This window comes from Botryllus schlosseri, unplaced genomic scaffold (assembly GCF_051294905.1).
Source record: "Botryllus schlosseri isolate E-star unplaced genomic scaffold, Bs_hap1 Bs17a, whole genome shotgun sequence".
Taxonomy (NCBI): Eukaryota; Metazoa; Chordata; class Ascidiacea; order Stolidobranchia; family Styelidae; genus Botryllus; species Botryllus schlosseri.
The window spans coordinates 1,563,052-1,584,820 of NW_027648626.1; the positions used below are offsets into that span (position 1 = coordinate 1,563,052).

General features: G+C 40.4%; 2 long non-coding RNA genes across 3 annotated transcripts; both read right to left on the reverse strand.

Moving 5' to 3' along the window:
• Positions 1-2,301: 2,301 nt before the first annotated feature.
• On the reverse strand, positions 2,302-4,842 carry LOC145459690 (uncharacterized). The gene is made up of 4 exons (XR_013921539.1): positions 3,702-4,842; positions 3,566-3,631; positions 3,418-3,507; positions 2,302-3,206 (listed from the first exon to the last, which is right to left on the reverse strand). It is a non-coding gene; the product is annotated as an uncharacterized LOC145459690 (long non-coding RNA).
• A 3,578-nt stretch (positions 4,843-8,420) lies between these two features.
• Positions 8,421-11,576, reverse strand: LOC145459680 (uncharacterized). Of its 2 annotated transcripts, none has more exons than XR_013921534.1 (5): positions 9,788-11,576; positions 9,507-9,551; positions 9,391-9,441; positions 9,233-9,332; positions 8,421-8,578 (listed from the first exon to the last, which is right to left on the reverse strand). It is a non-coding gene; the product is annotated as an uncharacterized LOC145459680 (long non-coding RNA). The 2 variants fall into 2 exon arrangements; XR_013921535.1 differs by having other exon boundaries at positions 8,421-8,568; positions 9,788-11,537.
• Positions 11,577-21,769: the final 10,193 nt, after the last annotated feature.

Consider the following 21,769-nt stretch of genomic DNA (forward strand, 5'->3'; position numbering starts at 1 on the left):
GAGGTTAATTTTTCTGCGCCGAGGACTAAATGAATTCCAGCGAAGGTATTGGCCTGTGAATGTCGGTTTTCTGAAAACAGACGTTTCAAATTTGTTGGTATTGCGCTTTTCAACTAATACGTCCAGAAATGATAATGAGTTATTGCGTTCTTTTTCTATTGTGAATTGCAAGGCCGGGTGAAGCGAGTTTAAGCGAATGAGAAATTGGTCACACTCCGATTCATTCCTGAAAATAACAAATGTATCATCTACGTATCGGCGGTACAATAGTGGTTTGGCGGACTCACGCTGGGACAGAAGCTCGCCCTCGTAATGAGTGTCAGCCGAAAATATTCGGGTTCATTTCAATATGAATATACTATTTAATTGTATATTGAAGTTCTGTACCTCCAAGAAGCTCTTCAAGTTCACTTTTGTTTGCCGGTTTGATGCAATAAAGTATTATTACATACGGCCTGGAAGGGGGCGAGTGTGTCATTGATGCATAGCGTCCCCGCGGAGACAGACGTTGCCGACTTGTCTAGAAACCGATATTGACATCGTTTTGTGTTGGGGTATTCTTGTTCAAGTTTATCATCGTATTCTCTCTTTGCGATCAAGTTCACTATATCTAGGCTTACCATACGTCCTCTTTTAAGAGGATTTGTCCTCTTTTTTGACTTTTTTGAAAGTGTCCTCGGAGGACGCCCTTTTGTCCTCTTTTTTGAGATTTTGTCCTCTTTTTTGAAAATTTAGGTCAGATTTAGAGGAAATTGCGAGTGATATGCCGCAAATTAGCGCAGAAGTGAAGCTCCGGCGGGTATTTCGGAAGGAAAAGTGGTGATTTCAGCTCTGAGCGAAAAGAAGACCTTTTTTTTTTTTTTTAGTCATCCACCTGGTAATGTGGAGTGAAAAACGTGTTTTTGAGCTCTGAGTGGAAGTGAAGACCTTTTTTTTTTTTTTTTTTTTTTTTTTTTTTAGTCAACCGATCATGAAGCGGGTGAAATTTACCTGTTTTTGAGAATTCTTCTCCAGTTATGCTTGACTGAAATTTCTGAAAAAGTGTCCTCTTTTTTCATTTCCGAAATATGGTAAGCCTAACTATATCCCTCTTGCCTAATAGAACAACTGAGATGACACTGCGTCGCTATAGAATATATTATTGAACACTGCGCCGCCAGTTGTTTGTTCACACTGTATCAATTGTGCAACTTTATCGTTGATCATTTGTCACAGTTCTATTTTCCGTTTCATCACTACGACTATGACCATTCTAGTATATGTGGTTGAGCGCTTGATGTAGCAGAGTACTGAAGACAAAATTAACGCGAAATTCTGTGTTATGGCGAACAATGCTTCACATAAAGTAAGTCAAGTTACGTGACACGCATCTACAATCCACATAAAACGGGCATGATAAGCCTCCTTACACAATACCGACAAATGGCAGCTCGGCTACACATAAGAGCTGAGTTCTGACGATTTGATATCTAAATCGTCATGCATTTTATTTGATGGGTATAAAATTCTCAGATGCGTAATCGGTGGGGCATTTGTGCGAATTCCGTGCTATTTGCCTGGTAACAATGTCCAAACTGCGTTTACCTATCATATCGTGATCAGGGTGAAAACGTAACATTGCCGTCGGACGGTTGCGAAGTGACATATCATAAACATACCATGTTCGATATGACATATGCCACGTTTGACATTTGTTGTCTGGAGGATTGTTAAAAGTCATTAAATATCTCACCGTGACTTGAGTCGTCATCACCATCACCATCATCATCATTCAATATTAATATACTATTCAATTGTATAATTTTTCCTATTTTTTCAGTTTAGAAATGAGCTATGTCAATAATATTGTTGCGGGTCGGCTGTATATCGCTGGGCTCAGTTTGCAAGGACGTGACTACTGACTATTCGGGTGCCTGAACATATCGATATCAAAAACTTTTGCCAATACGCGTCATTCATTTTGTATACAGGTTTCATCGTCGACGGTCTTTCTGTTTCTGCGAGCGTAAACGCAAGGTCGCATATTGGACAGCACTTTACTCTCTTAGGGTGGGTTTCAAAAAGTTGTCTTAATTTAGACCTGGCTTAAGGCCAGTGATTGACTTGCTCAAGACGCCAGACGTCGGCGGTCTTAATTCGGTTTCAAATGTCAATTTGGCGCCGCGCTCGGCCAAGTCCGTTAGTTGCGAGTAATTACTGTCTACTTCGTCGCTGTAGCGAGTTCAACACGGAACCGAGGCCAGTTGTTATTGTTTTGAGTTGCTTGCTGATGTCGTATAGTATGGTAGCGATGCAGTGAAGGAATACGGAATTGCTTGAGTTGTTGAAATTTACGGACGGATGATCAGAACGGAACCCCGAGGAAGTATCTGGCAAATGATCAGCACGTTATCGCAAAGTATTCGAAGAAATAGTGCGGCTGTGATACCGATTTTTGAAGACACAACTGCCCAGCATTTTGGCATATTAATTGATGAAGATTATGCTCTTGGAGATGCTGAATATCCACTGAGGACTTATTACTCACGCCACTATTATGCCCAAGAACTTTGACCGAAAAAAGTCACTATTGTTTTCATGCATATCGTTACCCACTGGCAGAGCGCAGTGCTTTGTGTTGAAGAAAATATCTCGCGCATTGGCTATATTCAAGGAAGAACCTCAGAATATCGATATGACAATAGCCTGCTTCTGCCTTTACAATCATAGCAATGTTGACAAGGCAGATGGAGCTGACTTTGATGACATACTGCAACTGGAAGCGTTGACCGCACTCCCACAGTATCGACTCCTACAGAGAAATCTGCACGACAACGCATGATCTAGAGATTTTTGCAATACATTTGATTACATTCCAAAACATACTCGTGCTTTATTTCTTGTGACACGTTAAAATGAGGTAAAATGTGCATTATGGCTTCAAGTAAGTTCAAGTTCATAAATTTGGACACAAGATAGCGAAGTTATTGCAAGGGGCTTGGAAAACTGGAGCAGGCGAACATGAACGGCTGAACAAAATTGAATCAAATGTACAAAAGACATTTTTTGACTCTAGATTCGGCTAGCGTCAAATTAATGTTGTTCAGCATCTTCTATAATTATTAACGTTGAGACCATGCTCAACTTGTTTCATTCTCTTCTGCTTTATCACTGATTTTCAAATCTTCGCTGGTTCATAGTTGACTTCGGGCCTGGACTTCGGTGAGCTGTTGGTAGAGATATAACTGATAAATTTCGAACGAATTTTTTAAATTTTATACTGTTGCTATCTATACAAAACTCAATAGTCTATTGTAATACATAGCATCAGCAAACTATACGAATGTTAATAGCAATAATAATGAGATAATAATTAATAGCAATAATAATGAGATAACAAACAGACAATTGATGGCCTAGTAATGAATGCAAACTTACCTTGATCTGGTTGGAAATGTTGCCCAAACAACTAGCAGATGCAGCTCCCAACTGCTACTCCATAAGTTGGCACATCAGATGGGTCAGCATCTATCACAAAACAACTTATCAAGCATGGTATAAATATGAATGGAAATGACATACTTACAGCCCAGTGTTGGTATCATGGTGCGAGAAACTGGATAAAGCTCGAGCAAAGTGCTTTCAGAAAAACCTTAATATAAAAGGAACTGGATATTGGTATGCGCATTCACACTCACATATACGGATAGATAGATGAATACCTATTTGATGGCTTGGCACATCACTGCTCGTTTGATTTTCTCTGTGTTCCAAAAGAATGGTGCTATCATTTGTTTCACAGCCTGCAGCTCACTCTGGTGGCACATTGCACAGCTATATAATAATTTTTACATGGACTGATTATTGCTGCTATGTCGATACTATGACTGGGTAGCAAATCTGTGAAAATCAATGTTGAATTGACATATATCTCAAAACATTTGGATTACTGAAGCGTTATCATGTACTGCACTTTGAATATTATTGGCATATATCACTTCACATCAATGGCCCCTTTAAGCTGCATACATGCGCAAATGCGCAGTGCTGACACGGTTTATGCACACAGAAAATCTGAAGTCATGACCCTTTTTTAGTCGTTACGCACTGTTTTCCAAGGGTCTGCGTAGTGAGTTCTTGAGTGTACGCACAGACTCGTCAAAAATTAGAGGGAACATTGCTTCACATCTATAGCAATTCACTAACAACTTCATGCAAAGTCATGTCATTTTTCTTTCCGAAACTTCTGGATCTTTATCCAGTACATGCTGAAATTCGGTGCGCGTGCAGTGAACGGAATATCAATACAATGCTGGTTGAATAGACACATATTGATCAAAGTTCCCTGTAGTCGGCACTATTCTAGAAAGTAGCAGTTAAACATATTTATGACAATGCTGATAGGGGTGGAGCGAAAATGGATATTGAGGGGAACCCTGCAATCAATCACAGTTGCGTGCAAGTGGTGCAACATTGATTAGGCTCAACAAAATGAGCATGATACATATTTTCCATTTTCTGGTGATGCGTCATGTGTTCACTTTTTGGCTATAACCACAGCAAAGCCAAACTGTCAAAACGTCAACGTGCCTAAGTTAAAAGACGTAACCAGTCGAGAAAACTATAATGATGAGTTGACGTAGCACGTAGGCTATCAATAGAGGATCTGTTGATCTGCCGCAACCTAAAATCTCATCTTGGGGCTTCTTCGATACATGCACTATATTAACTGATGTTCCCCATGACCACTGATCAGCATCATTACCCGTAGCGGATTCTTATCGCTGACCTTTCTTTGCCAAAATGGGCAGGATTCGCAAGTCCAACGCTAGGCACCTTTACGCCTTACCCCAAATATCACTTCCCGTGTCTCATAACCATAGTCATATCATATTCGTAACCGAATCGATTGGAGCCAGCGAACGCGGGTTATGGTGGTCATGGGGAACATTGCTTGATACTATATGGTGCGGTTATGGAAGAAGTGCTGATGTGTCCTGTGTGCCTCAGGGCTCTGGCTATCCATTTGAATTGAAATCCGTTCAGTATACGAAGACCCCTGCAGCATTCCACTGTAAATCCCACTATAACGGTATATGATACCAACTTGTCACGTTTGTGATATAAACATTGCTCCAAACTGCCTGACATCAATATAAAATGATCTAATCTGATTTGCCAAGCTATACATCAGAAGAACGGCCAGTATCCTTCAACAAACAGCACAACAGTTACCAGCACTGTTGACTTCAGCCTACCCCCTAGCTGGCTTGGATATCTGTCTTAACAAAGCGCACGCATGTATTCCACCGTAAACAAGCGAGCACTTACAAAGTAACCCCACCTTTCCTCGCCATGTTTGCCAAATTTCCCAACAAGAGATGAAAAACATGAATTACGATGCCAAGAGCCCGCGCGGCAAAAACCAGCGCCGTCGAACGAAAGTCGCCCGACGCCGATGGCCGGATACTCAAGCCGATCGTAAACCACATTACCCGACAGCTTGAGGCTCGAGTCGACTTGAAGCAGTTTGCCTTTCTCTCTTCATCGAATACGAGAGAGTCGGATCGACGAGTCAGCTTCGAAGCTGACATAAACCGTCATGTAAATGGGCCTACAGATTTGAAACCGACTTCAGCCTGAGGGGTGTAGCTTAAGCCCGACGACGGGCCTAAGTCGACTATTTGAAACCCACCCTTAGTTGCGAATACAGTTAGACTCAATATGGTAAAGTAGGCGTTTTGTTGATATTCGGGCGGGTAACCAATATTAAAAGCAAGAAATCGAGTGACAACATATCGCGCGAAGCGTGAAGTGAAATTTTACTTTTGATAAATCTACCGCAAAATATTCTACTTTGTTGTAACCTAGCAAACATTTGATGGTTTACATATAGCCCACGGACGTACGATCAAAAGTCCCTGACCTATCCCCTACACTGTTTACTCGGACTGGAGGTGTTGAATCCCCCCGACGTTCACTCACTGGTCAGTGACCGTCTGGTACATCATTCCCGGGCCAGTGGAGGGAGAAAGTTGGAACGAATTTATCTGGCACTGGCAAGACATACCTGGGCAGTGCGCTTCTGCCTCAGCTACCCCTACCATCACCAGGATCTAACTAGACGCACCAACTTACAAGATTGATTTTTCGTTTCCGAAACTTATATTAGCATAAAAATATCAACATAAAAAAAAAACTGAAAACAGCAGAAAGCTAACTCTAACACCACACAGTCATTGACAATATCATTAATCAATCAAAATAAAGAAAGTTGGTCGATGAGAGTGAAAACGAGGCAATACCCGCTGCACACTACACATATGCACACTTGCAGACAACAATTCCTCACGCTGGTAACATCTTCAACTTCATACAGGTAGACGAGTCGGATTGATGATGATGAACGCCTTTACCAAGTATCTTTGCCATCTCGAGTGAAACGTTGAGACAAGATATTCAGTTTCTTTGCATTTTCTTCCTGAAATATTTACCGAGAAATTAATTCCAGCAAACATGAAATAATCCTTCAAAATGCTAGCATATTCGGAATACCTTGATGCAAACATTACAGATTACTTAATATGACATGATGTGCATATGGCAAAGACCATGAATATAACAGAATTTGTGACTTTGTTAGAACTGTGGATAGAAATCACTCAATACAAAGCATTCAAGACACGAAAAGTGTCACAACTATATGCGAATGAGTTGTAATAAACTACTTGCCGGTCTTTCTACTGCAGCGGGAGAACCCTAGGGAAGGGTCTCATTGCAAATACTCGAACAGCAAACGGCTGTATACCAGGGAATAGCTGCCAACTACTTTACTTGACTAGCATTAAAATAACAACGACAATTATAGTTACACCATATTGTCCAAATCTGATTCGCAAACGGAATTGGATTAGAATTAAAATAAGGGCACAGAAACATTTCCAAAGTTAGATTAGAATTAGATCAGCCGCATTTCGCTCCAATTAATCTGTAATTGGACAACTGGAATCATCTAGTTCTAGTCGGTCAAGTCTGCCTCAAGAGACTATTCCATTATGCTACTTGACTAGCAGGTGCGTATCCCGGCGGTTCGAAGGTTCAGCCTCCCCCCCACACCATTATTTCAAGTGTTGTCAATGGTGGCAATCGACTGTGCACAACGGCAGGTGCAGCAAGCAGGCAGAGACTCGACACTTTGATTGTGGCCTTATTGCTGATGGGATGTTCAAGCCTGTGGTGACGTCGTGTGCAAATTTATCAATGACCAGATTTCACATTCAAATGAATAACAGTATCAGTGGGAGGTCTCGTGCCGCTGCGCAGTCGATTCTCACGAATTGGCAGCACGCAACACTTGAAATGGGGGGGGTTCGTTTCTACCCCCCTAATAAGGACAAAATTTTAGCAAAATGGCGGTACCGGTAATCCAGAGCTGGCCAACCTTTTCAGCCAAAGGGCCACATTCGATTGACGAACTTTTGCGCGGGCCACTATCCGCGCGAAGCGCGAAAATTTTTGGAAGTTCATAGGTCAATAATATTGTCACTTGACTATATTCCGGGCCTGCTGTGTATCCCTGAGCTAAGTTTGCGAGGACTGGGCTATTCAGCGCATGGACATATCGATATCGAAAGCTGCGACCAACATGCGTCAATCATTTCGTGCCTAGGTCTAGTGGACGGTCTTACTGCGAGCGCAAACGCAAGGTCGCATATGTTGAACGACACTTTGTCTCATGATCGCTAATATAGTTCGACTCAATCTGATACTTGGTCATTGGGTGTTCTTCAATTTTCACAAAAATGCAACAATATTAGGAACAAGAAATCGAGTGACAACATATTGCGCTAAGCTTGTAGAAAATTTTTACCTTTGATAAATCTATCGCAAATTATTCTGCTTTATTGTAGTGTACGAAGATATACCAATATATTAATGGTTGATGGATCTGTCAATGAGTCGAAACTGATAGTTTAGTCATCACATCTCAAGTGTTGCGGCCAGACTAATCAGATATTTGGTTGGCCTTGCAAGTTCACAATCTGTGCAATCCGTTTTTGATGATATTAGAAATTTCGGAAATTACCTCGCGGGCCACTCAAAACCTTCTCGCGGGCCACGGGTTGGCCGGCCCTGCGGTAATCTAATCCTCACCTAATTAAGGGGAAGTGTTTATGCTCTTATTATAATTCTAATCCAATTTCCTCTGAGAATAAAAGTTGGGAAAATTGTGTAGCTATAATTCTAATGCTTATCAACTGGAGTAGTATTCCGCATTGGCGGCATTGAAAAAATAGATACACCAAGAACCAGTGCATCATAGCAGGGTTCCACACTACCCATAATCTCAGCCCACCAATGAATATTACAGCAAGCCCCTAAATTAGAGATTGTGTTGAACAATTTAGAGACAGCTTGACATATTGACATGTTCAACTTACGATGATTTGGTATAGACTCAGTTTACACAGAGCTCTTTTCTTTTCCTTTCTGGCTTTCGGAGAGTATTCGCTCCAAACTCAATCAGTTGCAACTCTTCGGTACAATTTTCCTTGTGAATGCGACAACAACGGGAGTCATTGGTTTTGCCTGGAAAGATATGACAAGTTTTAACATTACGACAATGTCATAAAACCCATGTGGAAAGGCTTAGGGCCTACTGTATCAGAAAAAACCAAGCGTATTGTAGCGCAGCAAGCACTTGCAAAATTATTACTGAGACAAACAGAGAGATGATGAACACCGAACGATCACAAGATACCCTATTCCATGTGTAGTATTACGTAAGACAATTCTTTATTATATACTATTCATTTACTCAGGCGCGTAGCCTGGGGAATCAGGGGTCGAAACCAATGTGTGCACAATGTAACGCGACGTCATAACACCCCGCAATTCGTCGCCTCTGGCTGTACTGTACAGTACAATATACATCATTCAATAGAACACCGGCATCTAAATTCGCATGAAACGACGACACATGTTTTCTAGATGTTCGGCCACAATAATTTTTTCAAATGTGCGAATAGAATTAGAACTACCCAATTTTAAAAAATCCTTAATGGGTAGTTTGTACAGTCTGAATTATGGTGATATACTTTATGAATAAACTACTTTTCACACTAAAATTAACGACCACGAAAACGAAATAAACCAACACACAGGTAAAACACGGGTAAAGACATGAGTATGGTTACGCAATATAACCATTATCCTCTATGCGTATGCATCAGACAATCAACATTGCATCTACCTTGGTCTGTCGATTTTTGTTTTTACATGTGCATGGCGCAACACAGATGCAATGTCGTAGCCCTTTTCCGAAACAGTTGTATGAATATTGCAACAAGCACCTAAATAGAAAGATAGCATTAAACAAAACATAAGAGACAACAAACTAGTTCAACCTACAATATATGATCATGTATAAACTCAGTGCACAGCTCTCTTCCCAGTTCAGCCCTTCAATGAGAATTCGCACCAAACTTTATCGGTTGAAACTCTATAGGCTAGAGCATTCTTCTTACATAGTCATTCATGGTGGACTCCCTGAGGGGATTCATTGCTGATACCTGAAAAATAATTAAAAGTTGACACATCTTCATGAATGTGCCATAAAACTCTATAGGCTATAACGACGTTTACCTACATCAGAATACCAAGGATATTTTTTTATGAAAAGCAAGTTATAAGAAATTATTACTAGGACGATCAAGGAAACGATAAATAGCAAACGCCCACAAGATATTTATCCTACTTATATCACACAAGACAGAAGTCTGAATTATATCCTAATCATTTTTCATACCTCTCGAACGAAGCTTTCCAGTTCTACAACACCCTCAAATGGTTGCGGAATGATACCGTATCTTCAATAAGCATTACTCCAGTTCTGTTCCGTGGTTTTCATTGGATATTTGGGGCTGGTTGGCAGACTGTATAGTTTCTGCATCAGCAACTTTACGTTCCTCTTACAATCGTTTTTCATGTCTTTTATTGCGATATACAGCGAGTGGTGATGGATCCGATATTCAACCAGGAACAGCAATCTTGGCCGAAATGCTCCCGCCATTATCCACTCTTGCTTTAGCTAGAGATCATTTTCTCTTCACCCAATCTACTTGATATATTTTTTACGTGAATTTCTCTTGTAGATATAACTGTAATAGGGCTGGCTAGAATTGAATATCAGTACTTTAATAATACAATTCCGAATCCATGCATTAATATCTGCAATATTAGCGAGCACGATTATGAGTAGGTATGTTCAACTCGATCAAATCCTGTCAAAATGCTACCATCATATCCATTCCTAGTTCTAAACCACAGAACAGTAGCTCTTACCTCATGTTGATCGAGAAATCAAGTTTGATAGCAATAATAGGACGTACTATATATAACAGTATGAAATGAACTCTAAACAACACCGAACATGCGTCATTGCTATAATATAAGGATTCAATAACCAACCAAGCGCATTCTCGCTGTGGGCATAAGCCACTTCTGACTAGATAGATAGATAATTATATTTGTGTGTAGCGCTTTACGCTATATACACAGTACGACTATAACACTAACCGTATCATTGACTCACTACGCTAACTAGAGCCAGTAGTTATAAGCAACCAACGAGGTAAGTGACGCAAAGCAGATTCCCTAATGCTTCTCTCGCCGCTGACAGCAAGTTCGAACTTGCCAGACGAAAATTTGAGTCACGTGACTGTGTGCACTGAGACAATGCGCATGTAGGGAAAAACGCTAATGATCTCATCCACGAAGGCCACAACGAGACGATCGTTAACAATGTTCAGTGATGTTCAACGCAGGAACTTCGGTAAAACACCTTATATGACGGTACAGTACGGTATAGTTTATGACATGCTCGAAATAAAAGTTCGAAAGAACCATCAACTCCTCAATACCAGCATATAATTCCGATCAAGCCTAATATATAATCCCGATCAAGTCATAAACGAAATACAGATTCATTGTGCGCAGACGCCATTTCTGCCGACCGGTTGAGCCCATTTTAGCGAAAAACGCTATAAACGTATCTGACGACGTGAAGCACGCGAAAAGTTCGTCACATATCTTTCGGAATTGCGAATGTTCACCGCAGGAACAAACAGTAACGCGACAGCTGAAAAGGCATAGAAATCGTAACGCCTAAAAGCTTGAAATGAAGGCCCGACAGGGAATATATTGACCATTCAATGCCAACATGCATAATGCGGTTATACGCCACCACGTCGCTGAAGAATCAAGTCAAGTGACGATTTTCTTTCAAACTATATTCTTGAAATATTTTGAAAGGATGAAATATGTGCACTTATCAGCACAGGAACTTGAGATGTTGGCTTTTTAGCTGAAACAACGTGTAAATATCCGCACACTGTCAGAATGTAATATCCATCGGACATTCGACTTGGAATTTCAGTGGACTCTCCTAAATGTTGGTTCGGAGGTATGTTCTTGGATATCCGAGAAGGACAGTTCCAAATCTGGATAGCCTAGTATATGCCCCCGCATGTCCAAGCGGACACTCAGACACTCGGACACTTCTCGGACCCAACTCGGATAGCCCACGACAATTGGGTGTTTGCTGGGATGCACGAGTATAGAGCAAAAATGTGATTGGCCCATGGATCTGGCAATGCGTCGGAAGTGATATTTTAGCCATTAACATCCCAAGTGTTGCGGCCAGACTAATCAAATTTTTTGGTTGGCCTTGCAGGTTTACAATCTGAGCAATCGATTTTTGATAATATAACCAATATCGAAAATTACCTCGCGGGCCACTCAAAACCTTCTCGCGGGCCACGGACAAAAAAGAGGCATTTTCAGGAAAACAATAAATTAGATTAGAACTAAAATTAGAGTATAGAAACATTAAATATATTAGAGTAGAATTAGAATTAGAGCATAGGAACATTTCACAAATTAGATTGGAATTAGATTACTGCAAACTAGATGACCGCAAACTTTCAGATATTTGCAGAAACGCTGATACTGCCGTAATGTAACCGAAGAGGTCTATACCAGACCTGGACAAAGTGCGGGCCGCGAAACCATTCTGTGCGGCCCTCGAAAGGTTGCTTGGAATTCATAACATTAAACCTGCTTTTTGAATGTAGATGTGTGGAGTGAAACCATAGGCTTTATCAATTTAACAGGAAATTCGTTTACTTTGAAGCCTCTTCATTAATATGCCACGATTACGCTGCCTATACGTATACCTCGCATGCGTAATCCAGATTCAACATAAAGGCAATGTTACACAAAGTACGAGTAACAATTAAATTCACAAGAAATCACTCTTTCGATATAGTTTAGGTCAAACCTTCTTTGTTGCCATCGTCGCATTACGCAAAAGGTACGTGTTTCAAATTGTTCCCTAATTCGCGAAGTGGCTTATCGGTATTTTGGAACCAGTGCGTTCCATGTATGATTCGCATTGTGTCGCTGATTCGTTTACATTCGCGCACAAGATGAAAACCACCGACCTTCCAAACTCGAACATGTTTCTCGGTTCTTATGATATCGTCAGCCTCTTCACGAACGTGCCGCTGAAGGAGACCATTGATATTTGTGCGGACGCGCTATATGGTGGTGGTGATTTAGCACCACCTTCTTTCTCGCGTAAAGTGTTCGTTGAACTTCTTAATACGGCTACTTGTTCTGTTGAGTTGAGTTTTAACGATACCATCTACATGCAAACCGACGGTGTAGCTATGGGTAGCCCTCTTGGCCCGATTTTAGCCAATATATTTGTGGGATTCCATGATTCCATGTAGCCGCAGATGAAACCAAGCCTCCATTCATGTACCGTCGCTATGTCGACGACACCTTCGTTATCTGTCAAAATGAGACGGAGTTCGATGACTTCTTTTATAACTTGAATTCTCTACACTCGTCTTTAAAATTCACATTTGAAAAGAGCGTGCTAACTCGTTACCATTCTTAGACGTTCTAGTGGAAAAACGGGGTACTAGCTTTGTCACTTCGGTTTACCGGAAGCCGACGTTTACAGGGCATTATATATACGCTGGAATTCTTTTAGCCCGAATCGCCGTAAACTAAATTTGATTGGCACGTTGGTGCACAGAGCCTTGATGATTTGTTCAGATGAAAAATTAAACGCGGAGCTAGAATATATCCGCAAAATTCTAATTGATAACGGGTACCCCGAACACATCATCAAGAGTTCTGTGGACAGAAAACTCAGTAATTTCAATCTCAACATATCACAAAACACGAACACGTGGTCTGAGGAAAATGTATATATACATTTACCGTGGCTGGGCCCCATCTCTTCCCGGTTTGAAAAGCAATTGATTTCTGCTGTAAATCGCTGTTACGATAACGTAAAAACTAATGTTGTGTTTACCACCAAACAATTGCTTCCTGCAACGCGCAAAGATGTTCTTCCTGCTTCTCAACAAAGCAATATAGTCTATGATTTCAAGTGCCACTGTGATTGTCGGTACGTGGGAAGAACAACTCAGCGCTTGCAGGAACGCATCAAACAACATGTTCCTAGCGTTATTAGATCACGCACATTGGACTCTCGCGAAGACGCAGCCGTAACTGATCTGCGATTACTAGAACGTAATCAGGCCATGGCTATGAACTCAGCCATCGGCAAGCATTTGGCTGAGAATGCAACTTGCGCTAAAAAACTATCGCGATGGAAGATTTTCTATATTAGGTAGAGGCCGCACTAATTTCCATCTGTCTGCACTGGAATCGACTTATATTAAAATCCACCGACCGCGCTTGTGTCAGCAGAAGGAATTTTTAGTGAATCTAAAAATTGGCCACTAGCTGCGCTCGCGATTTGCCTGTATTTCATGTTGTTTGTTTCTATGACGTCATAATTGGTTGTATGCAATGTAGCTAGATGCATGTTTTTGAAATTCTCCATTTGCTGACGATTGCCCTTGAAAAGTGTCAGCTCGAAAAGCTTCGGGTTTTAATATATTTTACAATGAATATATTATTAAAAGTCTATTAGTGCTCGCGATTAGTATATGACTTATCATATCTGTCACTCATAAAGGATGAACGGGCATGTCAAAAAGAGAAAGTCGAAAACTGAAATTCAAAGAAGGTTTAGAGAACTAAATATTTGTATACTCGAGTTAGGGGTAAACCCGTCCTTCTAGTTTTTGCCGAGCATGTCGCCGAGATTAAGGATTTTAATTGTGACGAAAACACGAAACACTCGGTCAAGCGAATTTTAGAAAAACTGCAATCTTCGTTCAACATCAAGGCTATTTGAGCTGCACTCTGCTCGGAATGCAGCGACCAAGACAAGCTTTGTACTATTCCATATACCAGTGGTCTGGAACCTATGGCTCGCAAGCCATATATGGCTCTTTTGGGTTTAAGATATGGCTCTTTCCGAAATTTAAGTTGCTGCCGCACCGGCGACTAACTTACGAACACCACTACAGGGAATTCGATCGCGCGCCTATAAATCTTGGTTTGCACGATACCTTGATTGAAGAAAAGAGAATAGCAGACATGGCGACATTGTAGGACAATACAGTTTTCAAGTACACAATGTCATCCTGATCTACGTCGAGAAACAAACTGCCTTGGAAGTGACATTCAAATTACCTTCAAATATTACAAATTGAAATTAAAAACAACGCCATACCTATCCATTTTCTAGATTGGTTATTATGCCACGAAATGTAGGTGTGTGACGCAACGCTATACGTTGCGGAGCAGATATAGCGTCTGATAACCTGCTAGAGTTGTAACCTGAGTCCCACGTAATATGTGGCTGGGTAGATATACTTAGCTCTTATCGTAGTAGACGCACGTCTCTGTGTTAGTCCTTGATCTGACAACTCCAACGTAAATGCAACGACAGTATTGCCTCAGATAGATATATTGGTCGAATAGGTACGGAATATACAGTAGGATATCGCAGATGAGTCTAGTTGTAATTCAAATATGCACGAGCTGATAAATGGCAAGTCACGTGGTAGCGAGAAGAAAGATATAAGTCACGTGATATACAGATATAGGCAATGTACCATAATGATGTTGTATCTTACAAAGTGTATGAACCGTGAGAGGGCGCAGGGCGTCCACATCGCCTCTTACTAGAAAGGCGTGATTAGCGACAATACAAAATGACATATACTACATGAATTGAATAGCAGTACGATTACGAAACGTAATAATTGTAACATATAACACATAGCATGTGGTTTAACGAGGTAAGGCCGAAGTGTGTAGTGAATAAGTATTGGTAGAAGGGTGATAACGTCAATTTAAAATGCGATATTGTAGCCTGATGTTGCAATATTCATACAACATGATAGCAATGAAACCATATATGAGATAGTGTATCGAAAACACGTTAAGGGTTAGATTAAATATAGTCAAAATGGCGAATTGGTCATATCTGAGGCAATTTTTGTGTTTTATTAAAAGAACAATAAACGAAAGAAGAAAAAAAATATGTACACAACGGAATTGACATTAGGTTTCGCGAATGCGTCATACGCTAGAACGAATTGGTGGTAGCTCGAAAATGAGTGTGTATGTCATTTGTAAAGGCAAAATCCTAGAAGCGGAATCCAGTGTATGGTTGGGAGCATAATAAAGTCAAAACTACTTTTCAAATTAATTGAAACACGTGGTATTAGAAGATAGGAAGTAACGGAAGTAGGAACTGATGTCTGGGTTCTATAGCGACCAGAAACTGCTTTTATGAGTCAATGGAGGCGAAAGGAGAAAATTATTGAAAATGTGGTCTGGTAGTCGAACCGCTTAAAATGGCGAGATGTGTGGGAAATTTCCCAAACCATTAAGATTAACGAACATAGAAATAGTCACAAAGACCGATAATGGGTAGCCTATACGAATGAATTTTAAAATGCTAATACAAAATGGCCGACAATCGGTTCTCTATATGACAAACAAAGGAGCCGCGGAATACGGCATGACGAATAGGTCATTAGTGTGGGAAAAGGGGTAGATATGTGTTATTGTTAGCTGCCGAAAATCCCAATTATCACATTATACGGTCGGGGCGGCGGCGTTAAGTCTGCCGCAAAGGGGAAAATTATACAAGCAAGCCGTGTGGGAGAAGCGTGGTTTCCACGTGCGATTGACGGAAATTAATATAATATAATAGAAAAGTTCATGAATTCCTTCTTTCAAGGATTAGGAAATTCATCGCGATGGAAATGTCAAATGTCCATCAGTCAATAGGAAGACCGAATAATTATTTATATACAGTTAAACCGTGCACCGTGGGTCGCGAATCTGCCTGTAATAATTAACAGTCAATGCTCATTGCTCATTAAGGATTGTATTTAGATCCAATTAGTTCACTCCGCCCATGTTAAACGCGTATCGCGAATATCTGTATCGCGTATCTGCGAATATTCTTCACGACTTATCGAAGTCGACTTACAAATGCGTACAAATACGTGGTGTTACCAAAGTAATGTTGAACTTGTATGTCCCGAAATATTGACATAGGCGGAGATGAGATCGGAGGAATGTTGCGTAGTAGAGAGCATTTCGGCAGTTCGCGATAGACCCGTGGCAGGCGACGACGAATTCTAGAATGCAATGCAATATCGGCAGCGAAAAGGCAATTTCACAAAGTCGGAAAATAATAATAGCAATAAAAGTAGCCTAATGACAAATTGAAAAAGAAGGTAAATACAATAAACACATTGTTTGTCAGCGAACCAGGTATGAAGTGGTGAAAATCTGCACCGATAGGGATGAAATGAGCCGAGTATAGGCATACGCTATAATGTAAGCGAAAGTACTAAGTATTGAATCGATTATTCCATGCGTGACGAAGCGACGCAAGGTGTTTAGTTAAGCCTTGTGAGTAATTGGTGCTTTCAAGTAGAAATTAATAAAAATTTACGTAATCTCGAAGTGAATGGAAATTATGCCGGGCTAGCCGGGCGTATTAATTGGCTCAAAAGTATATAGAAATGAAATATTCGCATCAAAGTATGTCGAGATGAATGTAATCGTAGCGTAACGCGGGGAATTCGTCATTTAATTATATGACAAAGTAAGTCGTGAAAGTATAGTGTAAAATTTATAAAGAGAATGTAATTACAATAGCCGAAGTCATGTGTGTATTGTTAGGTATAGCCCAATGGCATGTACGAATTTAGTGCTGCGAAAACGCAGTCATATGCTATCCATATATAAAAAGGTTTCCGGAAATAAATTGACGTGTGCCGTTAAAACACGTCGCGACAGTTAATGCACAATTGCGTAAGTAAGAATCGTGCCTCACATTAAAAGTATATATATAATATACAGTGACTGTACGCTTTTGTAAGTACGGACTTCCTAGGCAGATCGAAGAAATGACTCAGTTGCGGTGCGAACGTCAGCATCAGATTTCGTAATATCGCAAGTCTCAGCGCTGTAGACACACGAGTTTAATTACAACACTGACCCCGTCCAAACGCGTGATCAAGGCGGAAGTTCCGGGCCAGCGTATGCAATCCCGTGGCCGACGCCTTGAGAAGACTCGGGATACCCCCGGGTCGAAATTTGTGCCTTAGATCGCAACACATAAGCCGAAACAAATCTTGATTTCCTAGTCGGAGTAGCATATATAAAACGGGAAATGTCCGTTGCCAAAATAAATCACGGGATGTTTAGATAATATTGCGTCCAAATGGCATTGCGGGTAAAATAAATGTATCGTTAATCGCATGTAACTAGGTTGTAAAATCTGAGTATGTTCAGATGACATTATCGCGGGTAGGGATGTAAAGACGTAAATTACGAAGAAAAATGACAATTTTTCACCGTGTTAAAGAGGCCTTATTGAAGTATGGGTAATTAGAAGTAAGCGAATAAGTAAAAGACCTAGTATAAAGGAAGTAAATAAGTCAATGTTTATTTAAAAAATGGGAAATTAATTCCGTATCCACAAATTCCCGCATTAGGCTGAGTTTTAAGTAATGCAAATATGTGATTAAAATCAAATAACCATTATGAGAAACTGTAGCAAAGCGAGGCTATGCGAATACGCGTAATTAGATAAGATGAATTGAATTTAGAAAAATAAAGTTAATTATAAAATCCCAATGCCCACTGCTAATGGTATATGTTAATAGTTCATAGCCGAGATCTAAATTGCCGGTTAAAAAGAGCTGATGTTGCCGCAGAATTATCATATTAAATACGGTGGGATGTTATGTTATACCCGGGCGAAAAGCCGCGTCACTATGGTTATGGAATTCACATTGACGGTATATGTAGTTACGGTAGTTAAAAAAAGGGTAGCGCTTAAATACGCGCGGAAGTCAATGTCGCATGAATGACAGATTAAATCGCAAAAAGTAATGTATGAATTAGGTTTAAAGAAATATTCCGAAATTAAAATAATGGGATTAGTAGTTATGTTCCACAAAACGAACAAAAAAAATAGATTGGTAAATAACCATGGTGATTGGTAGTGAATTACGCGGTAATATGAAGCTAGGAAAAACCGCAAAATTTATAGTCACAATCGTGACAAAATGGAGTTGTGAATAATGGATCGGTAGTAATTATTCGATTTCACGGGAGAGAGAAGCAAATTTTATCAGGCGGCCGACAGTGTAATTCCCGGCGCAGAATGGATGTGATAATTTCGTTAGAAAGGAAAACGTTAAGAATAAAATAACAGACTTTAAGGCCGTAATGTAAAAACGAAACCAATGAACAACGTCTTGTCAGTGTCAGAGTATCACTCAAATCTGGTTCTCTGAATGTCATGGCATAGAATACAGAAACACAAACAACTAATATAATTATGTAGAAAGCACGAATCGAGCAATAACGAGGAAATTTGCTGCTAGCCGATAAAGCCAAGTGAGATAAATCATTCTCACTGCAAAATGCATTCCAGAAATTCGAAGTCAAGTAAACGGATTTACCGTGTAAGGGTGGAAAAGTCCTGGATGGCCCCATATAGCAGATGTAAGTCCAATTTTGTAGGAGGCGATTCGTCCTTCGTTGAAGCTGAAATCATCTCACGAGTTTGGCACCATGCGGAGCAGATATAGCGTCTGATAACCTGCTAGAGTTGTAACCTGAGTCCCACGTAATATGTGGCTGGGTAGATATACTTAGCTCTTATCGTAGTAGACGCACGTCTCTGTGTTAGTCCTTGATCTGACAACTCCAACGTAAATGCAACGACAGTATTGCCTCAGATAGATATATTGGTCGAATAGGTACGGAATATACAGTAGGATATCGCAGATGAGTCTAGTTGTAATTCAAATATGCACGAGCTGATAAATGGCAAGTCACGTGGTAGCGAGAAGAAAGATATAAGTCACGTGATATACAGATATAGGCAATGTACCATAATGATGTTGTATCTTACAAAGTGTATGAACCGTGAGAGGGCGCAGGGCGTCCACAACGTGACGCCGAATATGTTAGGAGTCGATCAATACTTGATTTTCAGAATCATTGCGACAATTACATTTGATTGATATCAGTGAGTATAAATTCTAAGCTATTTACGATGAATTGCGCTGTCACAGGTGATGCTTGGCCCGTCTGTGCCTCATCTGAGTCTTACCTCTCCTTTCGCGCTTCGTTTTCGGACAATAAATATGAAAATGTTCAAAATCTACCCAGTCATAAACATCGATAGAATATACCAATAACCATTGAAGGGTTCACAATTTTCCTTTACTCATCCCTGACGACATATGAGGCACTGTCTCCCCTAACTCCACGTCACTGACGTGTCACATGGTGGGTATGTTAGATATTTCCTTTAGACGAGGATCTCGTGTAGTGGGAGTGGAAATTTTTAGCAGGCATGAAAAAGTCATCAAACACAGGAGGCAAGCTATTGGAAAAATATTTGTGACTGACTTTTGATACTTCGAAGCGATATAGTTTGTCAACTTGCAAAATTCGGTGCTTACGGTAGTAAGGCGATAGTTTGGTACGTAAAGGTACATATGACATCAGCCGTATCGCACGGTTTTGCAGGGTTCAAATTCTGCACAAAAATGTTGTGCATGCATTTCCCCATACTACGATTCCATATTGCAGGTGAGAGTGGAAAAGAGAGAAACAGATGGTTCGTAGTATTGATCTGGAAACCAAAGATTGCAGACGGGTCATTATTCTCACACACCGAGCTAGTTTTGATATTGTGCATTCAATATGATGCTTCCAAGACATGCTGCTTCCAAGGCATCAATGGTGAAGCCGAGATATTTTGCTGAGTCACATATGGAGCTATACTGAGCTATATAAACGGAGATGAACTGATTTGAAATTTCCATGTCCTAATCGAATCCAAATCCGAAGCTTTAAATCCTAATCCTAGTCCTAATCCAGAGAGAGAGAATTCTTTTATTCGCCAACCATGAAATATTATATAGGCAATGTCAATTTTTACGTCCAATAGTACATACAAATTTTGTATATTCCAATCCTATGCCTAATCTTTATGCGATATAAACATAGAATTCCTTTTAGAAAGCCTACATGCCTATAAATCTGTGAAAAGAAATAAATCGCATAATGAGTGCCAAAGTACCTGAAGTAACTTTGGTTGGACGAAAAACTTCGTATAGACAGACGGTTCCAACCAGAAATGAAGATTAGTGGTACAATTCTAACAATGCGTGAAAAACACCTAATTTTCATACGTTAGATCAAATTTGGTCAAAATTAAGATTTTCAAAGGTAAACTAATGCCTGAATTGTGATTTTTAGGTAAGAATCTTACGTTTTTAGGTAAACAAAATCGCCCAACTGATGACGATTTATCGCACCTAACGATTTGCATTCTAGCCAGGGCCGTAACTGCCGTATTCCAAACCCCCAATTGGGTGGGGGGCGAGCTCGAAGGTGGCCCGCCAACAATTATTTCGTAAATCAACCCAATTAGAGACTATATTTTCGAGATATTTATTTTACTTGAAAATGTTCTTCGTGCTTCGCGATTTGATGTCGCTAAATATCTTGGTTTTAATATGCGTTGCATACCCCTCCCCCTCCACGAAGTGTGCTACCAAAGAAATACTATGGCCGAAACTGTCTATATAAAACTAAATACTGCCATTATCAGTAGCCGCACTGAATGGGCGTGAGGAATAGTCCTGTATACTGCCAATCTTAGCCCCACAGTAGGCCTACAGATGCCACCGACGGTACCCACAGAGGAAATGATGCACAGTGCACACGTGAAGAGATGACAATATATGTTTGCGTGTCACGAAAGAAGTTTTTCTATAGTTCAGTCTGGTACGTTTGGGCGACTCCAATATATATTTGAACTATATAGCAGATGGAAGGTAACGAACTAATAACATGCAACAAAGTAATAATAACAGCGGGCACGCCCGTATATGTTAGAAATATTAATTTCGTGCCATAAATTTCCGCAGTCACCTCAGCGCTATCGCGGTAACTCTGACCACGTGGTCTGAGAGAGGCTCAAAAATGAATAGTAATATATTCAATTACCAATATTATGGACGAAATTTAGTCATGAATCAGAAGTTTGAATGGTCACCCTGGGGGCTCAATACCAACGTTTGGAAAAGGGCTGACGAAGTGCTTTATCAGTCCTGATTCTGGCTACAACCCACGCAAATGGTGTAGATCAGTGGTACCCGACCTTTTTGACCTCACCGACCGGTAAAACTTCAAAACAAATGCACAGCCGTGAACCTTCAAAAATCAAAATTAACCATAATTTTCATTTCGACAAATGTATGCAACTCAAATGTTCCATTAGAAACTTCATTTAATGACG